Genomic DNA, 15,592 nt, shown 5'->3' with positions numbered 1-15,592 from the left:
TTTGTGTGAGTGGCAAGGAAAATATATTGCTGCAAATTGCTCTCTGGAATCAGACTTTTTTTCTCTCTCGAGTCTAAATGAAACTGCACTTTCTAACATGTGGGAACTAAAGAATGAAATGAATACGAAAGAGAAGTGAAACAAGAAAATTCAGTGTCAACAACAAAAAAGAATCGAAAAAAAAACCAAAGACAACTCTGAGAATTAAGCAGGACCACCTTCAAAACTCAAGCTCCAATAAAATTCAGGAGTGTTATCTCCAACAGAGTACCTGAAGAACTTTGCAGCCAACTTTAGCCATTTCCTTGTGCAATAACATCAGATCTTGTCCTGACCTCATGACAAGGTCTTTCTTTTTTACTGTGGAAAAACAAGATCAGAGCCCTATAAAGTTTTCTTACTTGGTTTCACTAGATGAACATTTCCCAGGTATCTGCTTTGAACAAACATATTAATACAACAACAAACAGGAGATTTTATCTGGCAGTTTTTTAAAACCTGCACAGGAGCCCCGGCTACTGAGCCTCCTGTGATCTGCCACCACACAGAGTCCATCAGTTAGGGATTAATTTTAAGGCAGATATTAAAGCTTACCACATGATCAAGGATTTTCCTATACGTGGACTTCAATGGGATGCTTTAAATCCTGTGTGTGCTCGTGGATATGCACGTGTATGTGCACGCTGTTGTTTATTCATGGGCAGACACAGCCCCAGGCTTCTTCAGGCCTTTCCAAAGAACATAAATTTGGGAGAGGGGACAGAGAGTGAGAGAAGAGTCATCTTTAAACTTAACATTTTTGAAAGCAAGTTTTTGAAGGAGACAGGCTGAGGGGGAGAGAGCCAAGATCGTAAAGATTTTATAACTAACAACGTTTTTTAAGAGGAGACAGAATCTCTGCTCTTTTTTAGTGCGAGATCTTGCAATAATTTAAAGCAAATTTGGGAAATAGCTTTCTTTTGACAGAAATGCTTCATTTTCCTTTTCTGCTGGGCTGTAACCTAAAGCATCTTGGCTCGAGAAAATGAAATAAAGCTGAGCGATGATGCTCTGTCACTGCTGCTGCCGCCACTCTGCCTCCTGCAAATCTCCCAAAATCGTGCACAGCTCTCCAGGTCAGAGCCCGGGAAGACAGTGGTGCCTTCTCCTTCTGGGCTCAATCCTGCACCAGACAAACTTACCCCGGGCTTTGGAAAACACGGCCGGGGTTTGCAGCGAGCGGCTCTGCCCGAGGTGCCGCTTCCAAGGGTTGGTGTGGAGAGGAAACTCTTCCCATGACACAGCAGAACAGCAACAGCAGCAGCAGCAGTTAAAACAGATTCGTTCTGGCAGCATTCCTAAAAGACTACTTTAAATCCTAGCTCCAGCCTCTTCCTCCTTTAAGCATGATCTGAAGAAGGGAATACGGAATAAAAAGAAGCTCAGTGAGGCAGGGAAATGAGGCCCAGAGATATGGGAAGCAAGGTAAATTGTAGTTAGGCTCCACAGCAGTGGGACAGCCTGGATAAATGACAGAAAGGAGACCAGAGAGGAAATTCCCCCAAAATTGGATGAGAAGGAGGTATAAACATAAACAGTGTGGAGGGTGGATGAAGGGAAGACTCTGAGAGGAAGTAAGGAAAGGAAGATGAACTGCTCCTCACTTCAACTCTATTCAGCTAAAATCATTAGTAATTTTTACAAAACTAAAAAAAATTAAAAAATAAAAAATAAAAAATCTGAAACACTGATCTGTTAGATATACAGCTCATTGCATGGGCACTGGAAATGAATGGGGTAGATACAGGTATTTTAAGTTCAAAGCACAAATGGGAGAGCTGATGAAATGATCCACTGTTACTGCAGGATTGGGCCTGGGGCGGGTGGCCGGGCGGCTTTGGTCCCCTCCCGTGGCTGACAGCCATCAGGACCAACCCAGCAGTTAGAAAAAATTCATTTATATGACTCGCTTCAAGAAAACGTGGTAGGACACTGAAGAAATTAAATCCCCAACTAAAAATTTACTGCATCTGTGGATCATGGCTTTTTAATCTGCTGGGGGGCTGCTGGAAGCTGTAAAGAAGGAGTGAATGCGGGATTGCTTTTCCTCCTTCAGTTTTAAACAACAAATCTATGTCTCCCCTCTCAATCTAGCCCCTAAAGCCTTGCGCTTATCACCAGCACTGACACGATGCCACCAGTTTGGGAGCAGAATTTGGGGCCCTCCTGCACGAACCTTCCAGAGGGAAAACCCCGAGAACCCCCTGCGCATTGTCAGCCCGGCGGTGGGACCGTGGAGAGGGTGGGCTTCAGCTCCCTGATCCCAAATCCTGGGGGCTGGTGGAGAGCAGGAAATAAAACCCACTTCAGCACCGCAGGCGGAACAGCAGCCGGAGGAGCGCGGCGCTGCCGCCGGCCGGCCCCGCACCCGCCGGGCAGCGGGATGCGCGGGGGAACCGGGGGCTGCACGAACCACGGGAATTGTCGGCATCTTCCCTTTTCCTTTCCGCGAGGGCTGGCTGCTTGCTGGTAGCGTTGCAGTGGCCAGCGCACATCCCTAGGAGCGGCTCCTTCCAGCAGCTCGGCACAGAGCCTCGGCTGTCGGGAGCCGGCGGTGCGACGGGTCGGGACGGTGAAATCGCTTCGCTACCGACTGGCGGAGTTAAACGCGGCGGTAGCGACCACCGCATCGACCCCGCACGGGCAGAACGGCTCACATCTGCTCCTCCTCAGTCCGACACCAACAAGGGTTTTTTACGCCTTATTTCTTTTATTTTTATTTTTCTTTTGGTTGTTTTGGTTTTTTTTTTTTTTTTTGGCGCTGTTTTTCTGCCTCTTCCAGCACCGGAGACACGGCGCGGCCGCAGAGGAGCGCCGGATCCCGCAGCCTCCAGGAGCGGAGTCCATCCTTCCGCACGATGCCTGCCCGGCTGGTTATTCCCGGTTATTCCTTTCTGCAAAAAGAGAAGGGGAAAAAGAAAAAAAAAAACCAACCTAAAATCCAAACATCAAACCAACCCCTAATAAATAATAATAGAAGAAGCAAGCGCGGCAACTTGCTTTAAGCAGAGGGTGGTAGGACCAAGAAGCGCAGCCCCCCGGGGAGGGAAGGGAGGTAGCGGAGGGAGGGCAAGCGGGCACCGACGGGGCTCGCAGCCCCCCGGGGGTACCGGCGGGTCCGGCGGCGGCGGACGTGAAAGTCCCCTTTAAGTTTCCATAGAGAGGCCTCCGGGTGTCACATGATGGACATGATATAACGAAACAACATCGTGGGGAGGGACGGAGGGAAGCAGTGGGGGAGCCCGGGGAGGCGTCGGGGGAGGTGGCGGTGCCCCCCGACCCGCCCGCCCCGGCTGCACCTGTCTCGGCGCGCCGGGAGCGCGGTGTCCGCCCCGCTGATGGGGCTGCGGGCGGCACCTTCCCCCGGGGAGGAGGAGAAGGAGGAGGAGAAGGAGGCGAGCCGGTGGCGGAGGTAAGTTACCGGCGGGACCGGGGCGGGGGGCGCGGGGCGCGGGCGCGGTGTGTGCGCCGAGGGGTTGCGGGGTGTGTGTGCGCGGGGTGCCCGCGGTCTCCCCGCGGAGCGCCAGGCGTGTGCGCGCCCTCCCGCCCTCCATGTCCGCATTCCAGCTCATGTTGCGCAGATAAAATTCAAACTTGAGGTAAACACAAGCGGCGGGGGGGGGGGGCGGACGGGGAACTGGGGGGGAGGGAGGCTCGCTCCATCCCGGCTCCATCCCGGCTCCTGCCGCTCCCTCCCCGCCGCTCCTCCCGCTCCGCACCCGCGGAGCCCCCGCGCACCTGGGGGAGCGCCGGCATCGCGGTGCTTCCCCCCGGGAGGGAGAACCGAGCGTCCCTTTCCCCGCAGCCCCGGTAGGACACGGCGGGCCGGGGGCGGGGGGGGCGCGGCGCGGCAGGTGCGCGGGGCGCTGTCGCGACATGGCGGGGTGGGGGGGGTGTGCGCGTCGCGACATGGGGAAAGCAGCCAAGTGACAGCGCGGAGAGGTGGGGGGGGAGAAAGAACGGGGCTGCGCCGCGTTGTTTTCCTCCGTGTTGCGTGGGTATCCCGATTAGAGCGGGAATAACAGCGGTGCCCCCCCCCGATCCCGCTTTTCTCCATACGCATTTCCAAGTGCGTATGGAGAAAACAAGATGCGGAGCGGGGCGGGCCGGGGGGGGGGAGGCGGGGAGGGCCGCACTGCCGTTCGCAGCCCCGGTCCGTGACACAGGCGGTGTCGCCGCTGGGATATTTAAGCGCTTTAAGCGGGGCGATGATGGAGGCGGCCGAGGGCGCCCCACAGGTGGGTGCGTGCAGGGAGAGGGGCCGAAGCGCTGGTCGTGTGGGGAGCGCCAGAGCGGTCCCGCACTCCGCGGAGTCGCGGCGGGAGGCGCTGCCGGGGCTGAGAGTGAAGTGGGGTGCGGGGACGAGACCCGGCAGCCGCGGGTTGCTGAGTGGCGCAGCTCCGGGTGCCGGGAGCGGTGCGGGGGTGACGGTGCCGCCATGGCGGGTGTGAGGGAGCGGCGCCCTCAGGGGGGTCCCGCGGCCCCGCCGAGGGCGGGAAAAGCGCGCGCGGCCCCCGCCTGGCGCCTCCTCAGCACTGCACCAAGGCGGCGGGGCGGGGGGGGGGGGGAGCGCGCGGGGGGGGGGGGGGAGGTGGCGGCCACGCCCACCGCGCCCCCCCGCCGGCCAATCGGCGGGGCGGCGCGGCGGGGACACGCCCCCGCCGGCGCGCTCCGCGACCTCCCGACCAATCGCAGCGCAGCGCGGCCCCCCCTCCTTGGCCCCCCTTCACCCACCCGCCTGTTTGTTACGGTCGGGGCCACGTGCCGGCGCCTCGGGTCGGTCACGTGGCCCCCGGGGCCGGGGAGTCTGACGGGGACCGAGGGGTGTGACGGGGACCGAGGGGTGTGACGGGCACCGAGGGGTGTGACGGGGACCGAGGGGTCCGGGGCTCTCCTGTCCTTGGGGTGTGACGGGCACCGAGGGGTCCGGAGCTCTCCTGTCCTTGGGGTGTGACGGGCACCGAGGGGTCCGGAGCTCTCCTGTCCTTGGGGTGTGACAGGGACCGTGGGGTCCGGAGCTCTCCTGTCCTTGGGGACCGTGGGGTCCGGAGCTCTCCTGTCCTTGGGATGTGACGGGCACCGAGGGGTCCGGAGCTCTCCTGTCCTTGGGATGTGACGGGGACCGAGGGGTCTGGAGCTCTCCTGATCTTAGGGTCTGACGAGGACCACGGGGACCCGGAGCTCTCGCGTGCCTTGGGGGATGGAGGTGTCTGATGGGGACCTGGAGATGTCTTGCCTATGGGATCTGATAGGATGACACTGGGGGGCCTGGAGCCTTCCTGCCCAGGGGGGAGTCTCACTAGGAACAAGGGGTCTGCAGCTGTCCTGTCCATGGGGTCTGATGGAGAAGAGAACTGGCTGCCAGCTTGGGAGGATCCTGATGTCCCCCAGCCCTGAGGAGTCTGACTGGACCAGATGCTGGCTACCTGCCCAGGGAGCCTGAATCCCCCCTGCCCAGGGAATGTGGCCAGGACCCTCTTGCTATTGCCCTCAGGCCCTTGCTCGCCATGAGCGTCCATTTGGCCCTGGCCCCATTAAACCTTCTCTGAAGGGCCTGTCCCTGGCTGCTGTTCCTGTCATGGCCGAGCCGTGACAGCCTGTCCGTGGCTGGCTCTGGCCTCCGGAGAGGGAGGTGTTTCTCTTCCGAGGAGAGCTGTTTATGCCCAGTGATTTTTTTTTCTATTTTTTTTATTTCTTTCCCCTCCCTCCGTGCTCTCCACAGCAGCAGCTCGGTGTCTCCCCAGCCGGCAGTGTCACGGCACGGCTCCTATGTAGGTGAAGCTGGGGAACGCTGCAAGGATCATGTGGAGCTCTCAGTCTCCTGAGCCTGGAGCTTTGAGCCTATTTATAGGTGGGTTGGGCAGTGTTCCGTGTGAAGGGCTTGCTCCATGTTGGAATCCGTGGCAAAACGAGGTGTCTTAACCGACGATGTTTTGGTTTTGGGTGGTTGTTCTGGGAATGGGGTTTTACGAAAGGCTCTGGAGCACGGGTTGTTAGTAGGTTATGTGGAGAAAGGCGAGTCAGTTTGGAGTTAAGGAACGTGATGCCATTTTAATGCAACTTCTCGGGTGGCAGAGCAAACAGTAAGGGGATACTCGGTTCTAGATCAGCAGCTTTCGGCTTTGCAGGCAATAGACAACTCAGGGTCAGTGAGAAGCCACAGAGGAAAGGACATTGTGTTTTCTGTAGGCTTGTGCTCATTGTACTGTTTTCTGCACTGCTACAGATTTTGTGGCCGACAAGCTGAAAAAAAAATGGAAATCCACTATTCTAGATCCTGAGATGTTTTGGGTTAGAATAAGTGGAGGAGGGGTGGGGAAAAAGCCCTCAACTGTGTGTTTTGTTGCGTATGTTTCTATTGTAGAGCTTAAAAATGTAAAATTCAGTGTATTTTTAAGAGTTACATAACCTTTAGTAACGTGGTGAGTCTCAAGTAGCCTTCGAGAGTTAAATAACAGCAGATCAACGAGACTGGGTTGAGAAGAGGAAGAGAGGGTTTTATAACGATGAGGACTATACACAGATATTTAAAACTGCTTTGGTGTTGCACTAGAAACAAATCTTTGCTTAGGAGGAGGAGGTTTTTAATACCCTATAAATGCGGAACATGAGAAGGAGGATGGAAAGATGAGGTTTGCAGTTTTATGCTGCTCTAGTCCGGTAAACGGATCAGGAATAGTTTATGATATTTAACATTCTTCAGCTTCTCTTCCATCTTGACTTTTTCAGTACAATTTTTTGCAATCTGAAGTGATGACAACTTCCAGATACTGACCGCTGTGGGTGAGGAAGGAAATCTGGCCTTAATATAACAAGAAATTACAGAAAGGAGTGAGGGGCACTGTAGTGGTGAAAGAACTGGGGTGGTGACACATGTCCTGAGAGAGCGCTGGTGCTTTGTGTTGGTTACAGGAGTAATTCGACACGGTGTTACCTACAGAAAGATGTTTATTCAGCCGAGGTGGTTCGTGCTGGCATATCAGTGTTATCTTTGTATTTTTTTTTTTGTGGGGGGGAGGAGGGAAATAGCCCTGCCTTAATAGAGGAAATTGCTGGGGAGCAGTTGACGTGCTGGAGATGTGAGGATACCTGGAGGTGTGCAGCATGCCAGCACCTTGGAATTAGGAGTGTACGTGGAAGTGCTGGCGTGGAATTGATGCACCAGGAAATTGCTTTCTCTCTTTTTTGTTGGTGAGATGCAGTTAACATAAAATGAGCCCTTTGGATCTCCTATCCCATTTCTCTTTAATATAACTAAGATAGTTTATCTTGTCAGGCAGTGAAAAGGGGGAAAAAAATACTTTTGTTTTGTAATTTGGTTCACCTTCTCTTCATTTGCTGTCGGCTCATGACAAGGCACAATGTGTGCTGCACACTGTGTTCCACTGAGGTGTTTTGGTGACAAACACAACGTATATTAAAAAAAGGGCTATGAAAAATAGGTATTGTGCTAGTTCTCACCACTTTTTATAGAAACAATCCCCATATTTCTTTAAGGTTCACAAAAAGTATCATATTAGGGTCTTATGCCTTGGTAATTTCAGTGGCAAAAAGGTCGATGTTTGGTCTTTTTAATTATTCAAAAGGGAACTGAAAAGGAAATATTTAAATTGGTGTTTGTGTTGGTTTTGCAGTAGGAAGTAGTAAAACATTTTGTCAGTTTTAATAAAAAGGGAAATTGTGAACGTACTTTAAAAATGTGATTGTTTATGCTGTATGAGTCTGATATATTGTTAAAATTAAGAGGATTTCTTTAATCCAAGCTACATTCTAATTGTTGTAATCATGTGTTTACTATATTTCTTTCGTATTTATAAATAAAAACACAGAATCATGTCTTTTTGACCTCGTGTATAGCATGACTGGTTGTAGTTCATGCCATATTTGCATGGTTTTTTTCCATAAACATCTTGCTCCTGGAATTATTAGCAGCACCATAATAAGAGCTTGAAAATACTGTCACATAAAGAGTTAGAGCACTTGCAAGCAAAAATGCTGAAATTCAAAGTTAAAAAAAAAACCAACAGCTTCTCCCCAGCAATTCTTTCAAGTCAGTTTGATGACAATTTTGGTTTTCTAAATGGCTGGAGATGGAATTAATGGGGTTGCAACTCTTTGTCATGAATTTCAGCATAAACAATATTTTGCTTTCGGCTTTGGATTTCATGCAAATGCAGGAAAAATCCCCTGTCCTTTTCCAGTCCCTCAGGATGCTGCACCTCAGCCAGCAGACGTAGTGTTGTTGTCTTAAGAGCGAGGCTGGAAATGGGAGTTGTTTGTGCTGAATTTTACCCTTACCAAGGTCAGAGATTTCATCCTTCCGTTGATTCCTGATCTGGGAATTTTAACACTTACAGTGGGTCCTGATTTAGGAATTTTCATTAACTTCTTTGAGCTCTGGAAGGAATTTAAATGTCCCTGTGTTATGCTTCTTCCCAAACTTAAGTTTGGAAATTCCTGAAATAGTGACGTCTGTGTGGCAGAAATATTCATGATGGTAATAAAGCAGTCAAGCTGAAAATCCAAGTTTCTTACATAAAACTGATCTAATTGGCAGGACAAACAAAGGCGATAATTGTAATAATATTCCTGTTTTAAGTAATTTTGGCATTGAAGTTTTCTTTTGACAGTGGTTTATGACTTGGGGAAGTAGTTTGGATGAAGAGAGATGGTCCTGCTCTGTCTCTCAGTGGGCTGAATTTCAATGTACTGTTACCTGAGAATTAGTTTTTCATAATTATGAAGTATTAGTGAGCCCATGATAAGTGTTGTTTTTTTTTTCCCAGTTCTTTCTGTGATAGAAATTTCTTACTAAAATATAAGCAAAGGAAATTGAGAAACAAATGGTTGAGAGGGCATTTATAATACCAATTGTAAGCCCTGATTTTACAAACACTCCTCTGAATGTGTCTTGTGTAAGGAGCAGGTCCTATTAGGGAACGTAAATTGTGCAATTGCGTAGAAAATCAGCAGAGTTGGTAAATCCTGAAGCAGTCATCCTGCTTTTTGTGTCCTATATTTCAAATCCTTGCTCTCTTGCAGCCAAGCCCGTGGTGTGCTTACATGTGCAGAGTGCTGAGCAGTAGCCTCATCTAAGTAAAAAACTTGTGAAGTCAGCCTGCCAGTAATAGTGATGTGATATTATTATTTATTTTATTTTATTTTTCATTTGTATCATCCCTCCAGTTATCAGAAGCAGTAATTAGTTGTCTGGGGTGGGGGGGGGGGGGGGGGGAATGTGAGGTGAACAGGATGGGGGAGAGGGAAACCTGGTAAACATAATTTTTTGCTGTTACAAAATGTAGCTATTTCTGCTCCAGTTTACCTGTGAGCTACAACAAGATGTACCAATTTCAGTGCACAGCCTGAAGTAATCCTTTTTTTTTTTTTTTTTTTTTTTTAAATTATTATTAGCTTGGGCTGAACATCACACAGAACTTCTTCTGGTACAGGTGGAACAAGTTTGGATCTCTCTGAAAAATATATCATGAATTCAGGCTATTCTTTTTCATCTTTGTTGTCATTTGGTATATTTTTTGGTAGCTTTCAGATTTTCAGAAAAGCAAGATGCTTTTTTTGTTAATTTAATAGCATTCTGCGCAGGAATTCAGGAATTCCCCTAAAATGTGCTGTTTTGAATAACACCTGCATTATGCACACGTTGCTGAATTTTAACACAACTGTAGTTGCTTGTGCAAAAATAGAGTTGTAAAATGAAGGCAGGTACTGGCCTTGGATAAATTCCAGTGTGGTGAGGAAACGAGGGAAAATCAAACCGAGGTTCAGAAAGAAAAGAAGCGTTTGCCTGGGTTTTATGCTGATGATTATTTACATCAGCACAGGAAGGAGATCAGGTGCTGTCTGAAGCAGGAGGGATCCTTGTGTTGGGATTCTTGGAACTTGGGAGATTTCTTGCTACGCAGCAGCTCATGTGAGCAGCTGTCAGGTCTCCTGGGAGGGAGACGAAGCCTCCAGCCACCGTGTTTACTTCCAGCAGGAGGAGGAAAAGGACATTTCTGCCTATTATCTGGATGTGTTTTGTAAACTGAAAGCGCTGTTCGTGCTCCCGAGCGGGTTGTAGTTGCTGTATCATTCTGCAGCGTCGTTCTCCACCCCTTTTTTTTAATTTTAGCATAACTTCAGTGTTCATCCGTCAGCATCTGCTGGGTATTGATGCCTCACCCGTAGCTGTTGGGAGATCCTTACGTCCTGATTTCCCTGGCTTCGTGGCAGTGCTCCAGGATTGTGGAGCGGTCGGGATTGGGTTTATCCCGTCGATAGGAGCGGGATTCCCGGTGTGTTTTCGCTCCGCAGGCGGCGGAGCGGCAGCGCTGGAGCGGAGGAGCTGCGTGTGCTCCCAGGCAGATGTCGGCGCTGCCTGGCTTCCATGGAATACTCCGCTCCTTCCCAGGCGGTTTTTCCAGCGTTGCCCTCTGCCGGAGGAGACCCGCAGCGCCGTGGATTTCACCCCTGGATGGAGTTGTTCCTTAGCAGCTCCAGTTCCGAGAGCCCACCTTCCTCCTGGGGCTGCTGCTCCAGGCAGAGCGTCCGAGTCCTGCTCTTCCTCCTCATCCCTGTCCCTGGGCATCTTTCAGGGAAGCCGGTGGTTGTTTGGATAAACTGAAAGCCACACACTGGATCCAGCATGATGGGATCAGCTGCTTCTCCAAAGGTTATTGTCATGGAACCACAACTAATTCTGGCAGGGGGTAGTGCACCTTTCCCATAAAATAGCTTTAATTTTTGGATTGTCAGCCCTGTCTGCTTTTGGTAATCCAGACTCTTTTAAAACAATATTGATCTAAAAAATCAGTGTTTTGAATGTAAATATACTTAAATTTGGTTTAAATTTTTTTTGGTGTTTTGGTGTTAACATTATATGAAACAGTAATAAGGTTGGAGCAATTAAATGTACAAAATTTCATTAACTCTGCCTGTATCTGCTGTTCTGATCAGCCTGTACTATAGCACTATATGTTGTGGGTTTTCTTTGTTTTGGTTTTGTTTTTGTTGGGTTTTTTTAATGTTGGTTGTTTTTTTTTTAGTTTTTTGTTGTTGTTATTTGTCTGGGGGTTTTTTTGTGGTTTTTTTTTTGGTTCTTGGGGTTTTTTGTGGTTTGTTTTATTCAGTTTATTTTTATTTATTAATAATAATAATTATTACTGGGGGCTTTTTCGGGGGTGAAATTTTATTTTCCTTTGTGCTTTTGTGAGTTAGGAAAAGGCCTTCTTATGGGTTTTCAAGAAACTGCAGGTTTCATGCATTGCTGGTGTTGATGTCAACAGGAGTTAAGCAGGGCAGAGCTCAGCTGTACCGTTTCAGTGGGATTTGAGTGGGGACCTCTGTTCTCCCAGTCCTTGTTAATGGAAGTGCTGACATTCATAGGCAAGTCCTTGCTGAATATTGGAGACAAAAAAGGCAGAGATGGTGACTGTGGAGAAGTAACCAGGAATTGTGAGCTGAAATGCTATTTATTGAATAAAACCAAATTCCTCAAAAGCAGTATTACTTCAGCAGTGAATGAGTCACATCTATAAGCAGCAATAATTTGTACTGGAGCCCAAAATTGTGTAATACAGTGGGGGGAAAATGCTGGTAGGGACGTTTGATAAGTTAACCCAGGCCTCCAGCATTGTGATGGGAGAGCAGCATCTGTCAGAGCACTCTTTCAATTACAGAAGCATGGAAAATAGATCCTCATTGTGCAGCCTGGATGGCAGGATCCAGCCCTTCACTACTGCAAGCAGATGTGCAGGATGATTCCTGCAGCAGATTTCAGGCTCCGAATTGGAGCTCTCATTGCTCCCTTTCTCAGCTTTTTTGTGCCCTTCCCCCTTTCCAGGATATAGTGCAATCACTGGTCGTTTAAAGACTACTGGTTTCAAAAACAAGCCCTTGTAGCCTTTTCCTGTGAAGCAAATTTTGTGTTCCTGTGGGTACAGTTACTCTGAGAAGGTTTATGGAAGATTATTCTCCTGGTTGCTTGGATCAGGTAAATACTATAAATATAATTTGTCATGTCTAATATTCTCCTGGTCAAGTTCTCTGTAGGATATATCTAGTTGTATTAATCAGTTTTGTTGATGTTCTCTTTTGCAATTACAATGTACTCCTATATCTTTTGCAATTACAAAGTACTCCTATATCATGAACAGGTTTAATTCTGTTCCAGATGCTATGGGCTGATAAAGTGCTAATGGGTCTTCTGGCAGTTTCTTGTGAGATCAGTTTCCATGAAAAAATTGTATTTACCCAAAGTGAAGTAAAAAAAAAAAAACAATTCTGCTTTGGAGCACAGGTTTGTGATGTCCGTACAATTCCTGGTAGACAAGGATTGTAATTTGTTTTTTGAGCAGATGAAAACTGTAAGTCAGCTCTGAGACTTTCAAATGCAGTCTCTTTGGTACCTGTGTCAGCATTAATTATTGTATAACTCTGATGTTAAGTATAAAGTGACACCTCTTCTGACCTGCAACATTTTTCCTGGGCAAACTATGTTTGGCTTATTTAGTTTTCATATTTGATACATAAATTTTTGTGAAGATCTTAAACAATGTTGTTCAGCTGTTCATTGTTCTTTCTGGTAACGTGGACAGATATGCATCATGTTTTTGAAAGAGCTTGCAATGATTCTTTCCCAGTTCACAACTTTTCTCTTGAAATGTTCCTTCATGGTTGTGCCTGCAGTCTGTCCATCCTAGGTCTTGTTTTCAGGCTGCTGCTGCTTTGCAGGAAACAAAAACGAGATGACTAAGTCTGTGCTTTCCCTGAAAGTGGCATTCATGATTTGTCTGTTTTCTTCAGTTGTTTTTCTGCTTTTCCTGCAGCAGAAGGAGACTTTGCCTCATTCCTGAGTGCTGGGTTATCTTTGTGGTTTGTTGGTTCTGGACATGCAAAGAAAGAATCTGCAAGAGCAGAAATTCCAGCAGGGAAGGACAGCAGTAGGGAGGTTCTCTCTTCATCCAGTTGCAGTCAGACTTCTAAGATCAGCTTTCCATCCTGATGGGTGTTTTGTTCCCTTCTGCCCATCACTGCCACCAGGTACCCGAAGCACAGGGATGGGCAAAATCCATCCTAGGCTCTCAGCACTGCTTAAAGCAACGTTCCCATGGATTGCAGCAGTGTGGTTGATAACTTCGAGGTTTCTGGAGTTAGGGATGGGATTGTGGAGTCCTAAAATGGTTTTGGTTGCAAGGGACTTCAAAGGTCATCCAGTGCCACCCCTTGCCACGGGCAGGGACACCTTTCACTATCCCAGGTTGCTCCAAGCCCCATCCAGCCTGGCTTTGGACACTTCCAGGGATCCAGGGGCAGCCACAGCTTCTCTGGGCACCCTGTGCCAGGGCCTCACCCCTCTCTCAGGGAAGCATTTCTTCCTATGAAATAATCCTTCCAGTTTTTTTCTCTAGATCAGGGCCTGTAAGTAGATGATTTCCCATCCTGTGGTTCTAAGTTATGTTTTCCTGGCATCTCCACTGTGTGTGCTAGATGGATGAAGGTTTTCAGCATACTTGATTATAAGAATGATTTTCTAGCAGCCTTTCTTGCATAACTGACTACAGAATGAATTTCCCTGCTAGCATTTAGTTTAAAATGGATGAAGATTATAAATACATGTTTTTCCAACTAATCTTACTCAGCTGACCCCTCTACTTCTACATTCTGTGTCTCTCAAGGGTTCTGTTAAATAATATTTATATTAATAGTACCATCTACTGCTGAATCCCTCCTGTGGTTTATAAGAGCATATTTAAGTATTACATTATGTTAACCAGCTTCACTGGTAGCTCAGAATTCAAGCTGTTTGTATTTGCAGTTCTAATGCTAAGTCCTTCATCTCCTGTGTGTTGTAAATAAGATTTGGACCTGTAGAGAAGGAGGCCTGGGCAGCAGGGGCTGGGATTCTCCAGCCCTGCAGGGAAAGGGGACGTCCAAAGATGCATCCACAGCCACCTTTGCTCCTGGGGAATTTGGGGTGTGTGGGTCAGTGTCACCAGCACTGGGGGTACAGCAGAGGAGGTAGGGAGGGGATTCTCTGTGAGAATCTGTGGTGTCTGTGAGCATCATTTCTGGAAGTGCAGAAACACAGAAACCTCAACTGGGTAAGATTTAAAAGTCAGAGACTGTGAGGAAGAGACAAGTGGCTAACATAGGGGACCGGAGTAGAATCATAAAATCATTCAGGTTGTAAAGGACCTTTAAGATTGAGTCCGGCCATTAGCCAGTGCTGCCAAATCCACAGCTTAATATAAAAAGTCAAACAAAACTGCTTCCTCTGTACACAAAAATCAAATTTGAAGAGTTCATTTGAGCGTCTCTATATTATATCTGCTTATTACTAATTCATGTTCCTAGTACATATTATTAGGCACTTCTGCTAACTTTAGGAGCCTATCAATTGACTTTTATGAACTCTGTGCTACATTATTATATAATTATAATATTATATTACCTACCTCTTGGTGGGGAAGATAGCTGTGTGTCCATCTGGGAAGATATCATCTCTTGCTCAGCTCCAAGACAAGGCAGCAGTTCTGAAGCTCCCACCTTTGCTGTCTCATCTTCCCACATGTTGGGAGTTCTACTGGGATCTTCCATTTCCCTTCCAACTGGCTGTGCTTCCTGTTGATTTGCTTATTGCTCTTCCTAATGAGTGCTTGTGTAAACACAGAAGGGTTGGGTGCCTTTTATTGAAAGAAACTTGGAACTGATGGAGGAATTAACTTCAGGGATGTCAAATGCATGGAGCTGTGGTGCAGAAGTTAGTGCAGGAATAATGCATGCATCATAAATTTAGATTTCATGGAAAGATATGTCTTTGTGTTACCACTAGATTAATGTGTTGGCCCAGGATAATACTGGCTTTTGAAGAGCTTATCTTAAAATGTTTGAAAATCTGTTCTTGTGTTTTACCATAAACTGATGTGGTCCAGCAGTCATCTGGCTCACATACTGGAAATATTTTGTTTTTCTTTTAACATGACTCATTACCATGCATTTGTAACTATGGCTCTTTTCTCTTAGAGGATTTGTTCTGCCCTTTAATTATCATGTTTTGGGGCATTCAGGTTTGATTTATTACCAACATAGAAATTCCTCCAGGGACTTCTAGCTTCCAAATAAACGTTATAGACTGCTTGCCCGTAAAATTAGCAGTCCTTATTACTTCTCCATTAGTCTAAATTAGATCTTCAGTGAGGTTATGTTGCCCTAGTGCATGTGTGAATCTTACAACTTATTTAGGGTGTCAAAAATACTGCTTTTGATGTGTTTGGGGAAGTTCAGCTGCTGGAGGTGCTCTCACTTGCTCAGTGGCAGTGGTGTGTGTTTTTACTGACAAAATAACAAGTGAACTATTGTGGCAATTATTACTGATCATTTGGACTTGAAAAATCATGAAGAAGCATTGTCCATGTATTCCTGTTCTCAATAAGGTATTCCATTAATAGTTAGTGGCCATTTCCCGTCCTCTGTTTATTATTAGGTATGTTCTTCTTGTTTCTCTTAAGACCTTTTTTTTTTTTTTTTTTTGCAGTCAGAGAATTAGAATATT

At 47.5% G+C, this 15,592-nt stretch overlaps 1 protein-coding gene across 5 annotated transcripts in view; it reads left to right on the top strand.

Annotated features, from left to right (window-relative positions):
- Positions 1-2,926: 2,926 nt before the first annotated feature.
- Positions 2,927-15,592, top strand: part of LOC110470912 (endonuclease domain-containing 1 protein-like) — a 159,868-nt gene continuing 147,202 nt past the window's right edge. For 2 of the 5 annotated variants that reach the window (XR_013340048.1, XR_013340047.1), the window contains exon 1: positions 3,243-3,451. The gene's annotated coding sequence lies outside the window, so the exon portion shown is untranslated. Of the gene's footprint in view, positions 3,452-3,720; positions 3,850-4,184; positions 4,278-15,592 lie in introns of those variants that run through there. The other 3 variants (XM_077783697.1, XM_077783699.1, XM_077783698.1) reach the window with 3 other exon arrangements.

This window comes from Lonchura striata, chromosome 5 (assembly GCF_046129695.1).
Source record: "Lonchura striata isolate bLonStr1 chromosome 5, bLonStr1.mat, whole genome shotgun sequence".
Taxonomy (NCBI): domain Eukaryota; kingdom Metazoa; phylum Chordata; class Aves; order Passeriformes; family Estrildidae; genus Lonchura; species Lonchura striata.
This window is presented reverse-complemented; position numbering and strand designations above follow the sequence as displayed.